Below are 13,776 nucleotides of genomic sequence, written 5' to 3' on the forward strand. Positions count from 1 at the left end.
TCCTCGCGTCTTAATTACTACCATTATAGGCTCGTTGCATAATGTACTAATCTGCAAATGTATGTCTATAAATATATGACAAAATCTGTATATTTAAAGTGGAACTTGAAAGTTTCAAGGCATGCTCACTCTACTTAAAATAATTTAAATAAAAAATGTAAACGTCTTATTAATATACAGGGCTTTTAAAAAATAAGGGGCATAATTTCAGGTATGTATTTCCCACATGTAGACAATCAAAATAGTTCCGTGCAACATGTGTCCGGAAATGTTTCATTTCCGAGTTATGGCCTTCACAACATTGAAATTCACCGGAACGTTTTTCTTTCCGCAGGTCGTTGTCATTACAGAAGATGTTCAAAATGTCCACCTCCTGCTTGAATACAGACCTCACATCGATGTCTCATTGACCTGCGAACACGATCCCAAACTCCAGGAGTATTGCGTATGTCCTCAGAACATGCGACAATTCGATTCCGAAGGGATTCCAAATCAGGCACCGGAGACGAATAAACCAATGATTTTAAATGGCCCCACAAGTAGAAATCGAGAGGGTTCAGATCAGGTGAGCGTGGAGGCCAAGCAATTGGGCCACTCTACCTATCAATCGATCAGGAAACCTTCGATCCAAGTACCGGCGAGCCGTACGACTGAAGTGTGCAGGAGCGCCATCATGCAAGAAGTGAATGTGTTGGCGATTGATCAGTGGAGTGTCTTCTAAAACATGAGGTATGGTTCCGGTGAATTTCAATGTTGTGAAGGCCATAACTCGGAAATAAAGCATTTCCAGACACATGTTGTAATGAACTATTTTGATTGTCTACATGTGGGAAATACATACTCTTATTAAGAAAGATTTAGAGATTTAATTTTTTATAACAAAAGTTGTTTTTTCATTTATACTTCCTGGTTACCGTAAGTGGAGGAGGTATTAAATGCTGATTCGCCCCTCTTTAATTCGAATGGCAAGAGCGATAACTCCTTCCCCGAGTCGAATACATATTTCCCTTGAAGTGTAATATAAAATCCAGCACTTGGAAAGCCGTATTACTTTAGCAAACTTGCTTCAATGTCAGCTAGGTAGGTAGGGTTGCCGACATGCAGGATTTATCGTTGGGAGCGGTAGTAATTAAGCCACAGTAATCCACCGCTACCAGGAGCCTCCTCCCCAGCGTTGCACCAACGGTATTTCATTATATCATACAGTGGCAGAAGAGGTGCTGAGAGGACCAATTTACCAGCTCTCCATGCATAAGGCATAGGTGCAGGTATACATGAGATCGAGGACGTGGGAGAAGGGAATCCCCTCCCCTTTCTAATTATTAATCGGTTTCCGATCCTCCGGTCTTCATCAGCAGCCACCATGCCCTCCTCTCCTCTCCGACGTGCAGTCGACAAAGCTTGTTTTATGACTATCTGAGCCATGTAACGCTCCACTACTACTGGTTAATTGTTACTGTTTATTTTATGTATTTTCTAACCTGAGTTTCAAATGACTTGTATTAAAATGTAAAGGATATGTATCTTGTGAGAATTATTTCATACGATATAAATTCTATCTTGTTGATTTAAAATCTCTCCTACATAAAAGTTTAATTGGAAACTCGTCGTCTATATAAAAAAAGGCAAGGAATTGAATTTATCAGTACGGCGAAGATAAATTCTGCAGTGCTCGGGAAAAGTGGCATAAGTCAGTTTCCACAAACCTTTTTTGATCATTTATTGACAACTTACGGAACATCTGCTCGCTTGGAAAAAAATACAGAAGTATTTCTCCCATTACAATAATTCATACAGAAAAAAATCAAATCGACATAAACCAGTGTAGGCCTAAGTTGTCAATAAATTATCAAAAAAAAAAGTTTGTGGAAACTGACTTATGTCACTTTTCCCGAGCACTGCAGAATTAAGACATACGAAGAGCTTGCGGGAAAAACGATGATTGTCACGTTTCTATTAAGGATTCCATAATGATCTAATTGAATATATAACTGCAAGATGTAGTGTCGTTTCTATAGAAAATAAAGGAAAGGATTACTGTATTCGTGGTGATAATTCTCCTTTTTACCATTTTTCATAAGAACAACATTAAATTTCGCAGTGATCCATTGAATTAGATAATGACATCAACCTTAAGAAAACTGTGACATTCATCGTTTTTCCCGCAAACTCTTCATACGTAAAATATACTTTTTATTTATTTTTTGTTTCTATTTATTTATTTAACCTGGTAGAGATAAGGCCATCAGGCCTTCTCTTCCCTATACCAGGGATTACAACTACAATATTAAGAATACAATTTCAATTATAATTACAATTAATATTAAATTTACAAATACAATAAAAATCAAAGTGCTAAAAGATTAACTGATTAATAAAAGTTAGACAGTTTATTGTAAAAGATGAGAAGAGAGAAGCATTTATTTTATTGATTAAGTAAAACTTAAACCTACTCTACGCAGTAAGAAAATGCTTAATAAGTTTGCTTTTGAACGCTACTAAATTCCGACAGTCTCTGATGTCACTGGGTAGGGTATTCCACAAGCGCGAGAGCGAGATTGTGTATGATGATGAATACGATGATGTCTTATGTGTTGGTATGGCTAGTATGCGGCTATTTTGCGTGCGTGTGAAGAGAGTATGATATGATGACAGGTAACTGAAACGGGAGGCAAGGTAGATAGGTGTAGAGTGTGAAGGACTTGGAAAAGGAGAACAAGAGAATGAAATTTTCTACGTTCGTTAAGCCGTAGCCAGTTTAGAGTTTGGAAGGATGGGGTAATGTGGTCAGCGCGACGGACATCGCAGACGAAGCTAACACAAGAATTATGAACACGTTGTAATTTTTGCGACTGGTTGACATTGAGGTCAGTCAGTAGAAAATCACAATGATCGAAGTGGGGCATTACTAGTGTTTCCACTAGTATTTTCTTGAGTGATAGCGGAAGGAATTTTCGAATGCTGGTAAGGAACGTAGTATGGAAAGCACTTTTATCCAAGTACCAAAATACGCGGCAGTGTGAGTACAGAGGTGGCGGATTCATGGACGTAATCGTCAAGCTTAAAGGCTGGTTCACAATAAATCGGGAACGGAAACGGCAACGAGAACGAGAACGGAAATAATGTTAAAATAAATGTATTTAAATGTGAGCATTCACAATAGTTAATTGTAAATGATCACATTTAAACACATTTATTTTAACAATATTTCCGTTCTCGTTCTCGTTGTCGTTTCCTTTCCCGGTTTATTGTCAACCAGCCTGTAGTCAGGATACGTTCCGGAAAGAGAAGACAAATTTATTAGGATCCGTATTCATTTTCACTAATGTATTTTATCATATCCATCATGCTTAATATTATCTCTCTTCCCATTCTTTATATTATCTATCTTTATTTCTTTCTCCGCCATTTGGTTTCCTCTTAACATTTCCATCTTCCTTACTTTACTCATCTACTTCTGTTACATTCTTTGACTATACTTGCTTCTCTGTTCTATTTTCCTTTTACTTTCCTGCTCACCATAGGCGGAGAGAGAACCGTTTCCTTGGGGAGGGGGGCAAAGCAAAACCATAGAATCCCCATCAAACGGGGTTTTGGGGGACATCATTTACCTCCTCTCCCCCGTTATAGCCTGACCGTGGTATAGTAAGGTACACGTACCAAATAACGCCACCTTAACACTTAATTCACTGTTTCTCTGGAAATAAGTTATGTACAAACAGGAAAATTATGACAAAGGAACTTGAATCTTATATTTAGAAAATAGCACAACAAAAATGGTGATATTATGTACTTGAGAAGAAATAAAACTCAAATAGGAAGACTTTGTACACTGGCGTTATTAGAAACAGCTTGTCTAATTAACGCCACTTATTTTCCAGTAATCTATACACGTATGATGTTGTGTGTTTTAGTTTGGATAGTTTGATTCCGTGTATAGGCTAGTTGGTATAGTTCATGTATTTAGTTAGTAAAATTTTTGTGTTCAATTGTATCGTTTTGTGCGTTTAGTTTTGATAGTTTGTGTGTTTAGGCTGTACAATTTATGTGTGCAATTTGTATAGGTTTTTGTGTATTTAGTTTGTGTGTGAGTTAAGACTATGTATGTGTTCAGTTTGTGTAATTTTTTTCTTTTTTATCGTGTGTTTAGTGTGGATAGTTATGTGTTCAGATTATAATTTATGTGTTCAGTTTGCATAGTTTTTGTGGATGTTTAGTCTGCATAAGTAATGGTTTAGTCTGTATAGTTTTTCGTGTTTAGTTGGTATAATCTGTTTATGTGTTTAGTTTGTAAGTGTATAGTGTAAGCTCTGTTGGACTGGCTCCCCAAGTGTAGTAAACCTTCAGCTCACTCTACACTCCTGTAGGAGGCCGTTGTCCTTATGGGATTTCAGGATTTTCGTATTTCGTATACACTTATAATTAATAATGAATTATTTTTCCTAAGTAACACAAATTGAACTAAGCAACTACAGTACAGTATATTCGAGTTTCTGTTAATAAAAGGTACAAAATCACACTATTTCTAATACGGGGACCTTTAGAGGTAGTCCATGACTCTTAGCTAGACTGATGAGTTCGTTTGAGTGTTTCGAATGAGTAGCTGGTCCCTGGCTGTTGTATAGCACATTAAATTTTAGTAAATAAAATAAATAAAGTAAAATAAATAACATTATTATTATTATTAGCCATACCCGTGCGCTCCGCTGCACCTATTAGAAATAAATATAAACTAATTACATAATTAAAATAGGACATTTGATCCAGGGAACATTCGTGCTTGATAGAAGGATAAATCGTTTAATATGTTACTTAATTTAAATTGCATTTAAATAATTGAAATGCGATCATTTTGGTCCAGAGAGCAATCATTTGGTGCAATGACAATTCCTTTAACATATTTCTTAATTGTTATTACATGCAACCATAGTTTAATGAAGATTGACATCATTTAGATTTAATGTGTATACTTTATATTACTTGCTATATTTTTCCATTGAATTATGATAATAACTTAATTTTAACCCTTGTTTTCTACGTCTTCAGTAAATGGCGCTTGGCCCACCATGGTTCAGAATGCTTCAAATAACTTAAATAGTGATACAGCATATATATTGATATGTAATTATATTTCTTTCTTTCGAAAATTAATGTAAGAATTCACGATCTCCTATGTACCATTGCCATGGAATGAGTAAATGTGTTTTTTCTTCCTACTCAAAAAGTTTATATTTTGCACATAGTTACTGCAGGAACAACAACGCTATAATCTGAGGCGGCGGTGAAAATGTATTGTATTGTTATTTTAAAAGTCTTGTATATACAATGATACCAGTCCTATCAAACTTTTGCATAGAATACAACTTATCGGAAATGATTTTTAAAGAAACTTTTGTTATGTAAAATTTTTCATGCAAATTAATAATAAGCCAGATATTTCGATTTATTTAATTCAAGCCCCCTTATAACCCCCATCTTAAATAAAATGTTTTGAATGCTAAATAGCCTAAATTCTAAGTTAAAACGAACTTAATTTATATTCCAATGTTCATATAAATCGGTTCAGCCATTATTGCGTGAAAAGGTAACAAACATACAGACAGACAGACATACAAAAATTAAAAAAAGCGATTTTCGGTTTCAGGGTGGTTAATTATATATGTTAGGACCAATTATTTTTGGAAAATCGAAAATTACCACAACAATTTCGGCTACAGATTTATTATTAGTATAGATTATTATTATTATTATTATTATTATTATTATTATTATGTTAGGAGAAAATCCACAAATGATTAGGGAAAACGCGGAAATTTTACTTGAAGCAAGTAAAGCGATCGATTTGGAAGTAAATCCCGAAAATACAAAGTATATGATTATGTCTCGTGACCAGAATATTGTACGAAATGGAAATATAAAAACTGGAGATTTATCCTTCGAAGGGGTGGAAAAATTAAAATATCTTGGAGCAACAGTAACAAATATAAATGACACTCGGGAGGAAATTAAACGCAGAATAAATATGGGAAATGCGTGTTATTATTCTGTTGAGAAGCTTTTATCATCTAGTCTGCTTTCAAAAAATCTGAAAGTTAGAATTTATAAAACAGTTATATTACCGGTTGTTCTGTATGGTTGTGAAACTTGGACTCTCACTCTGAGAGAGGAACATAGGTTAAGGGTGTTTGAGAATAAGGTTCTTAGGAAAATATTTGGGGCTAAGCGGGATGAAGTTATAGGAGAATGGAGAAAGTTACACGACGCAGAACTGCACGCATTGTGTTCTTCACCTGACATAATTAGGGACATTAAATCCAGTCGTTTGCGATGGGCAGGGCATGTAGCACGTATGGGCGAATCCAGAAATGCATATAGAGTGTTAGTTGGGAGACCGGAGGGAAAAATACCTTTGGGGAGACCGAGACGTAGATGGGAGGATAATATTAAAATGGATTTGAGGGAGGTGAGATATGATGATAGAAACTGGATTAATCTTGCACAGTATAGGGACCGATGGCGGGCTTATGTGAGGGCGGCAATGAACCTTCGGGTTCCTTAAAAGCCATTTGTAAGTAAGTAAGTATAGATTATTATTATTATTATTATTATTATTATTATTATTATTATTATTATTATTATTATTAGAAGTAGTATCATCTCTACGTCTAGGTGCGAATCTGCAGTATAAGATGGTACGCATACCGACTCCCCTGCTTCGCGGCTTCTGATTGGGCTGCATGAACAAGTATTGTTTTAGCTGTCAGAAACAGGGATGAGACCAAACCGGGCCACGTTCCAGAGTCTGTGAAACCTGTGTTGCTTGGGTTTGCTTCTGGACGTATCGACAGAAAAATTTCAACATCCGAGTGTGACGGAGAGAGAGGGAGAGAGGCTACTGGGATATTGAGAACGTGCGCGGCATCTTGACTCTCGCAGCAGAGGAGTCATACACGGAAATGATATGAAGGGGGCGAGGTGGGAAGCAGGGAGAGCAGCCGCTAAGACAAAGTCTTGTTTTCCTCCCCTCTCTTTTTATTTTTCTGTGAGATGAATATCATTAAGTAGTGTACACCATGGGAAAGAATATGCTATACCAACCAGATTATATATATATTTTTTTCAGATTAGAACTACAAACGTCACAAATACTAAGAACAACTTTATTAAATTCGTTTTCCTTTCTTTTACCATTTAATTAAGCGAAAGAGTAGTCACTGTAAGGTTGCAGGAATCTGTACAAATGGAACTTACGCAAAGCAATTATGTTGCCAACAAAGGTTAGGGCACAGTCTTATTCTGCTTATAACTTTTGACTCACAAGGAAAGGACACGCTCTGTATATCACCGAATTAAATCAGATTTTGTGACATGAAAGTACAAGAAGTACTGTTTAATGTCATACCTGGTGTGGGTGGCCAATGACCCCTCGTTTTGGAAATATTGGCAATTGTTTATGACATACTTCCGTTAGGTGCCTAATAGGGAAGCATTAAGGTACGGTCACACGTCGCTACTTTTGCAGCGCTGCAGTACAAAAAACTGCGCAACTCTCGTACTGCGACGTGTGAACAACGGTGCAACCCGAAAAGTAGCGGCTGCCGAACCTGCTGCCCGCTACTTTTCCATGCTGCGCGCAACTTAAGAGTAGCGACGTGTGAACAGGGTTCTCAGGGTTGCAGCCGCAGCATTTTTGATATCGGTTTTGTTGAAACTTTTGCTGCGGTTGCAACCAGTGTTACCACCCAAATGTGTCAATGATACTTTTATTGTTTGGATATATTTTAATGTTAAATGTGTTGAAAATAAATTATTTGTAACAGTTATTAAATACACAACACAGTCTGAGCAGAATTGGTGACGATATAATTCATTCTTTAAATTTTCCGTAGCGTAGTTCCAAACAGGAGGGTTGCCAACATTGATTACGTGAATATACTGTTGGTTATCATTTAAGTATATAGGCGTTTTTAAAAGCTTTATAGTAAAAATAATGTCAATTTCTGAATACTAGGTACGACAGAAAAGCAAATAATAGATAAGGAAGCTTTCGCATGAGTTTCTTAATAATGCGAACATAATGTATATTGAGAAGTCAACACGGAGATGGGAACCTGCAGCATGACTGCGGCTGCAAAAGTAGCGCCTTGCGTGTGAACAGACTCGCAACCTCCAGTTGCAACTTTTGCTGCACTCGGGTTGCGTAGCACGAAAAGTAGCGTGCAGCGCGCTACTTTTGGCTTACGTGTGAACACGACACGCAACTTTTGCAGCTGCAGTATAAAAGTAGCGTTGCAAAAGTAGCGACGTGTGACCGTACCTTTAGACTGTGTAACAGCGTAGCTCATATGATTGGATGCTGAGTTGTCATCCAGGTAACTCGAGTTCGAAACCTAATGCCTTCTCATATTTTAAAGCTTGATATTATTATTATTATTATTATTATTATTATTATTATTATTATTATTATTATTATTTTAATTCACTTTCAGTTGTCAATTCCTATATTCAAAGCCACGTTGATATATGCGTGGTATGCATCAAAATTGATAAACGAACGAGAAGTGTTTGTGAATGTGAAGGATATCTGTTTCGCAGCAGAAGGGCGGAAAGATGTGTGTGACTATGGACAACCTTTTTTCATTTGCTGTGCATGGTGCAGGAAATATGTATGTTTTGTGTGTTTTTATGACATCATAATGAATCGGGTACAAAATGAAATGGAATAGCTGCTACACAAATAGAACAAACACCAGTGACACATCTTACCTTCCTACATGAGCAGTATTTCATTGTTCATCCTTTACAATACAATGTTAGTTAATTAGTAATTTGTTTAAAACATGATAAAGCATTCAATACATTGAGAAATATAATATAGGTATGTAAATAGATAACTGTGATCACAATATTAATCATTATTAAAAAAAAAATAGGACCAGCTATGATTCGAACTTACGTTGTCTGGATAACAACTCAGCATCCAACCATACGGGCTACGCTGGTACACAGTCTAATGCATCCCTATTGAGCACCTAACGGAAGTATGTCACAAACAATAGCCAATATATCCAAAACGAGGGGTCATTGGCCACCCATACCAGGTATGATTTTAAACAGTACGTCTTATACTTTCATCTCACACAGTCTTATTTAATTCGATGATATACAGAGCGTGTCCTCTCCTTGTCAGTCATTTCCGGACCAGGGTTCCTTATCTCAAATTAATGCTACATGTGCCATTCTCCATCATCCCTGAAAGTTTGTAACACTAGCCCGGAAACACTCTGTATACTATGCTATTCGTACTTAATTTATTTTTCAATAATATATTGCGGATTGCATCGAACCAATGCCGATAAGAAGCAAATATAAGTTGTTGGTTGCATAGGCGCGCTCCGCTAAGGAGCAAGATACGCGTAGAATGTTACAGAAATGATAACGGACACTTTCCTGAATAAATGCCCAAATAAAAGTTTCACAATTAAAATGTACGAATTGCTTTAAGGGGACACTCCACTAGAAATGACAACTTTTTTCCGAACCTTTTTTTTTTCAATCAAATATTGAGAGTATGTTTACTATGAAAGGGACTAACAAAACCCAAAGTTTGAACTCCCAAATGTTTTTGGCTTTTGATTTATTATTTTTTCTTAGAAATATTTTAAAACCAAAGTTTTTAATAGAAGATCTCAATTTTTTAGCTTTATTTTTTTTGTTACATTCACAAGACATACAGAAACATTTATATACATTAATTTTATGAAATATATCATTTATTCACTTTGAAAAAAAAATTGAAATTTTATAAATGTAATTTTTCCTGTAATTCATGAAAAAATATTATTACAATAAACTAGCAGCATTTCTCACAACATAAATACATAGAAACAAGCAGCTACTTCATATATACTTGCAGCAAAAATTTCATCCAGATCGACTGATATTTGGCATAAAAAAGTTGGTGTTGAATCAAGAAAAATAAACTTATGGAAAAATGGGTTTGAAAGTAAAATTAATATTTGTGTGAATTAAAATTCTTTTCTGCTACATTCATCTAGTAACTTCAGGGAGCCAACTTCAGAACAAAAATTTACTAGATTTGTAATCAGAAATTTGTAAAAAAGAATTTTTTGATGAAAAAATAATCTTTGCAGCTCCTTAAATGCCACATCTCCTTACAGCCTTAATTACAAATATTAAACATTCATAACCAGAACTGAAATAAATTCTTTTGGGATATTAAAAAATACATTCTAGAGAAATGAAAAGGCAATAAAATATTTTTGAAAATTTTCATGATTTTCAGTGGAGTCTCCCCATAATTGTGATGGAGATATTTACTCATACAGAAGTAGAGGAATATACTGTGGGATGCGCATGTTAATACTTTACTTTTATTTGTTTTCGGTAGGATCAGTACGATCCAGCGATGCTACCTAGTAGATCTTTTACATTTACTCTCGAGCTAAGCTTATTTTACATTTCCCAACCTACACCAGCCGACTACACTAAGGTTCTATGAGTGTGTAGGTAGCGAGTAGATGATCCTTCTCGTTCCTAGAATAGCCCCTCCCCCTGTTCGTATCCAGTTAATGATCGGGAATGCTATCAGTGATAATGGAATGGAAACGAGACGGAATAAAGTTGACTCTTAACATGAGGAAACGGGAGAATCTCGAGTAAAACACTAACAGCGACTTCATTCGCTGCGTCAGGTGAGACCGGGAATCAAATCCGTGTCAGACCGAAATATATAGTTACAGACCACTGAACCTTGACAAGCATTGCTTATGTTATAAATTCCATGTTGTTACTGGTCTTTATATTTATAGTCACAATAATTTTGTTGCGAGCCTTTTGTATTTTCTTGCAATTACGCGCATTTAAATTTCAATGCCAAGTAGTTTTCCTTACGGTGAGTTCGTTAGGAACGCACCAACAACTGTATGTAAGTCACGCATTCTTATTACACTCCTTCCTCATATTTAGGGTTTATATCTCACGGCACTGACTGTAGGAAGTATAAATACTGCCCCTTTTCCCTCCCTCACTTTGTTTTACTTCTCCCTTCTACCAGAAGCGTGATCTTTCCATTTGTATTTGCCCTCTTGTTATAATTCATTTCTGACGTCACGTGTTTGGCTCCTGGGATAGCCATACAGTATTCAAATTCATTAAAGGGGATAAAACGCAATGTATTACATTTCTTACTCTGTTATTCAAAAATAAATTGTCCTTGGTGATTAGTGGTTACCATACTTGTAAGTAGTTCGTTCTCAGTTTATCATACTCGTACCTCAGACACAGTAGTTATCATACTTGTAAGTAGTTCGTTCTCAGTTTATCATACTCGTACCTCAGACATAGTGGTTACCATACTTTTAAGTAGTTCGTTCTCAGTTTATCATACTCGTACCTCAGACATAGTGGTTATCATACTTGTAAGTAGTCCGTTCGCAGTTTATCATACTTGTACCTTGCACATATACATTAATATAATACTTATCATACTTGTAAGTAGTTCGTTCGCAGTTTATCATACTTGTACCTTGCACATATACATTAATATAATACTTATCATACTTGTAAGTAGTTCGTTCGCAGTTTATCATACATGTACCTTGCTCATCTACATTAATATAGTACTTATCATGCTTGTAAGTAGTCCGTTTGCAGTTTATCATACTTGTACCTTGCAAACATACATTAATATAGTACTTATCATACTTGTAAGTAGTTCGTTCGCAGTTTATCATACTTGTACCTTGCACATCTACATTAATATAGTACTTATCATACTTGTAAGTAGTCCGTTCGCAGTTTATCATACTTGTACCTTGCACATATACATTAATATAGTACTTATCATACTTGTAAGTAGTTCGTTCGCAGTTTATCATACTTGTGCCTTGCACATCTACATTAATATAATACTTATCATACTTGTAAGTAGTCCGTTCTCAGTTTATCATACATGTACATTGCACATCTACATTAATATAGTATTTATCATACTTGTAAGTAGTTCGTTCTCAGTTTATCATACTTGTACCTTGGATAATTATAGGTCTCGCAAGCACGGAATACCGACGGAAGGAATGCGAATCAAACACTGCGATAAGGAAGAGCGGGCGACAGGAAAGGTCACGAGATAACTTGAATGATATTCAAGTGTACAGTCGGAAGAAAAATGACATCGATAGAATCAGTCTTTCGTTGTGATAGTTACATTATGACTTTAGTTTGTTCCATTGCATCTGAATACGTGTCTTGTATCGCATGGTATTATTATTTCATTTGTAAACATATGTTGCGCGTTTAATTAGCTTCGAATTTTTCTCTTTCTACGTCCTTTATTTCCACAGCGATGTCCTCATTTGTTCTTCTTGGAAGAGACAGTACTTCCATCGGCTCGTACCTCTCCCCCCTCGGTGTGCCTACATACACACATCAAAACAGACAGCAACGCCACCATTGCTTTTCGGTAATCGTTTCGTGCGCGAGCTGTAAATTGATATAGTGTTTATTATATTCGTTAGTAGTCCGTTATCAGTTTATCGTACTTGTACCTTTGACATTTATATTAATATATTGGTTGTCATACTTGTAAGTAGTTCTAAATTTATCATACTTGTATCGTGGATTTTTACCTTGATATAATAATAATAATAATAATAATAATAATAATAATAATAATAATAATAATAATAATAATGATAATAATGATTTATTTTAGCTGGCAGCGTTAAGGCCGTAAGGCCTTCTCTTTCACTCAACCAGCAAAAAGTATACATACACGTATGAACTTACAAAGTACAAAGAATACAACAATTTGATTTAGATAAAAGTTACGTGGATACAAGAGTTACTTATCAATTACCGTAAAATACTATGAACTATTAATTAAACAGTGAAATACAAACTGTGTAGTAGAATTAAACTAAAATACATAGAATGTTAATATATTTCAAATAATGTTAGATAATAGGAAGAGATTATTATGAGACCATTGTGAAAATACAGCGCTGTCAGGATGCATGTCTAAAGAAAGAAGTGATAAAGTGGTTATCATACTTGTAAATAGTTCGTTCTCAGTTTATCATACTTGTACCTTGAATATCTACATTAATATGTATGTATGTATTTATTTACACTGCAAGTGGGCAAGGACCCGGTGGCAGTGGTATACACAATATAAACAATACACAATAAAATTACAATATACAATACAATTATACAATACACAATACAATTTAATACAATAATTACATATGTTTAGACCCTGGTGGTTATCATACTTGTAAGTAGTTCGTTCTCACTTTATCATACTTGTATCTTGAATATCTACCTTAATATAGTGGTTATCATACTTGTAAGTAGTTCGTTCTCAATTTATCATACATGTACCTTGAATATCTATCTTAATATAGTGGTTATCATACTTGTAAGTAGTTCGTTCTCAATTTATCATAATTGTACCTCGAATATCTACCTTAATATAGTGGTTACCATACTTGTAATTAGTTCGTTCTCAATTTATCATACTTGTACCTTGAATATCTACCTTAATATAGTGGTTATCATACTTATAATTAGTTCGTTCTCAATTTATCATATTTGTACCTTGAATATCATACTTGTACCTTGAATTTCTACCTTAATATAGTGGTTATCATACTTGTAATTAGTTCGTTCTCAATTTATCATACTTGTACCTTGAATATCTACCTTAATATAGTGGTTATTATACTTGTAATTAGTTCGTTCTCAATTCAT

Source organism: Periplaneta americana, chromosome 7, assembly GCF_040183065.1.
Source record: "Periplaneta americana isolate PAMFEO1 chromosome 7, P.americana_PAMFEO1_priV1, whole genome shotgun sequence".
Taxonomy (NCBI): domain Eukaryota; kingdom Metazoa; phylum Arthropoda; class Insecta; order Blattodea; family Blattidae; genus Periplaneta; species Periplaneta americana.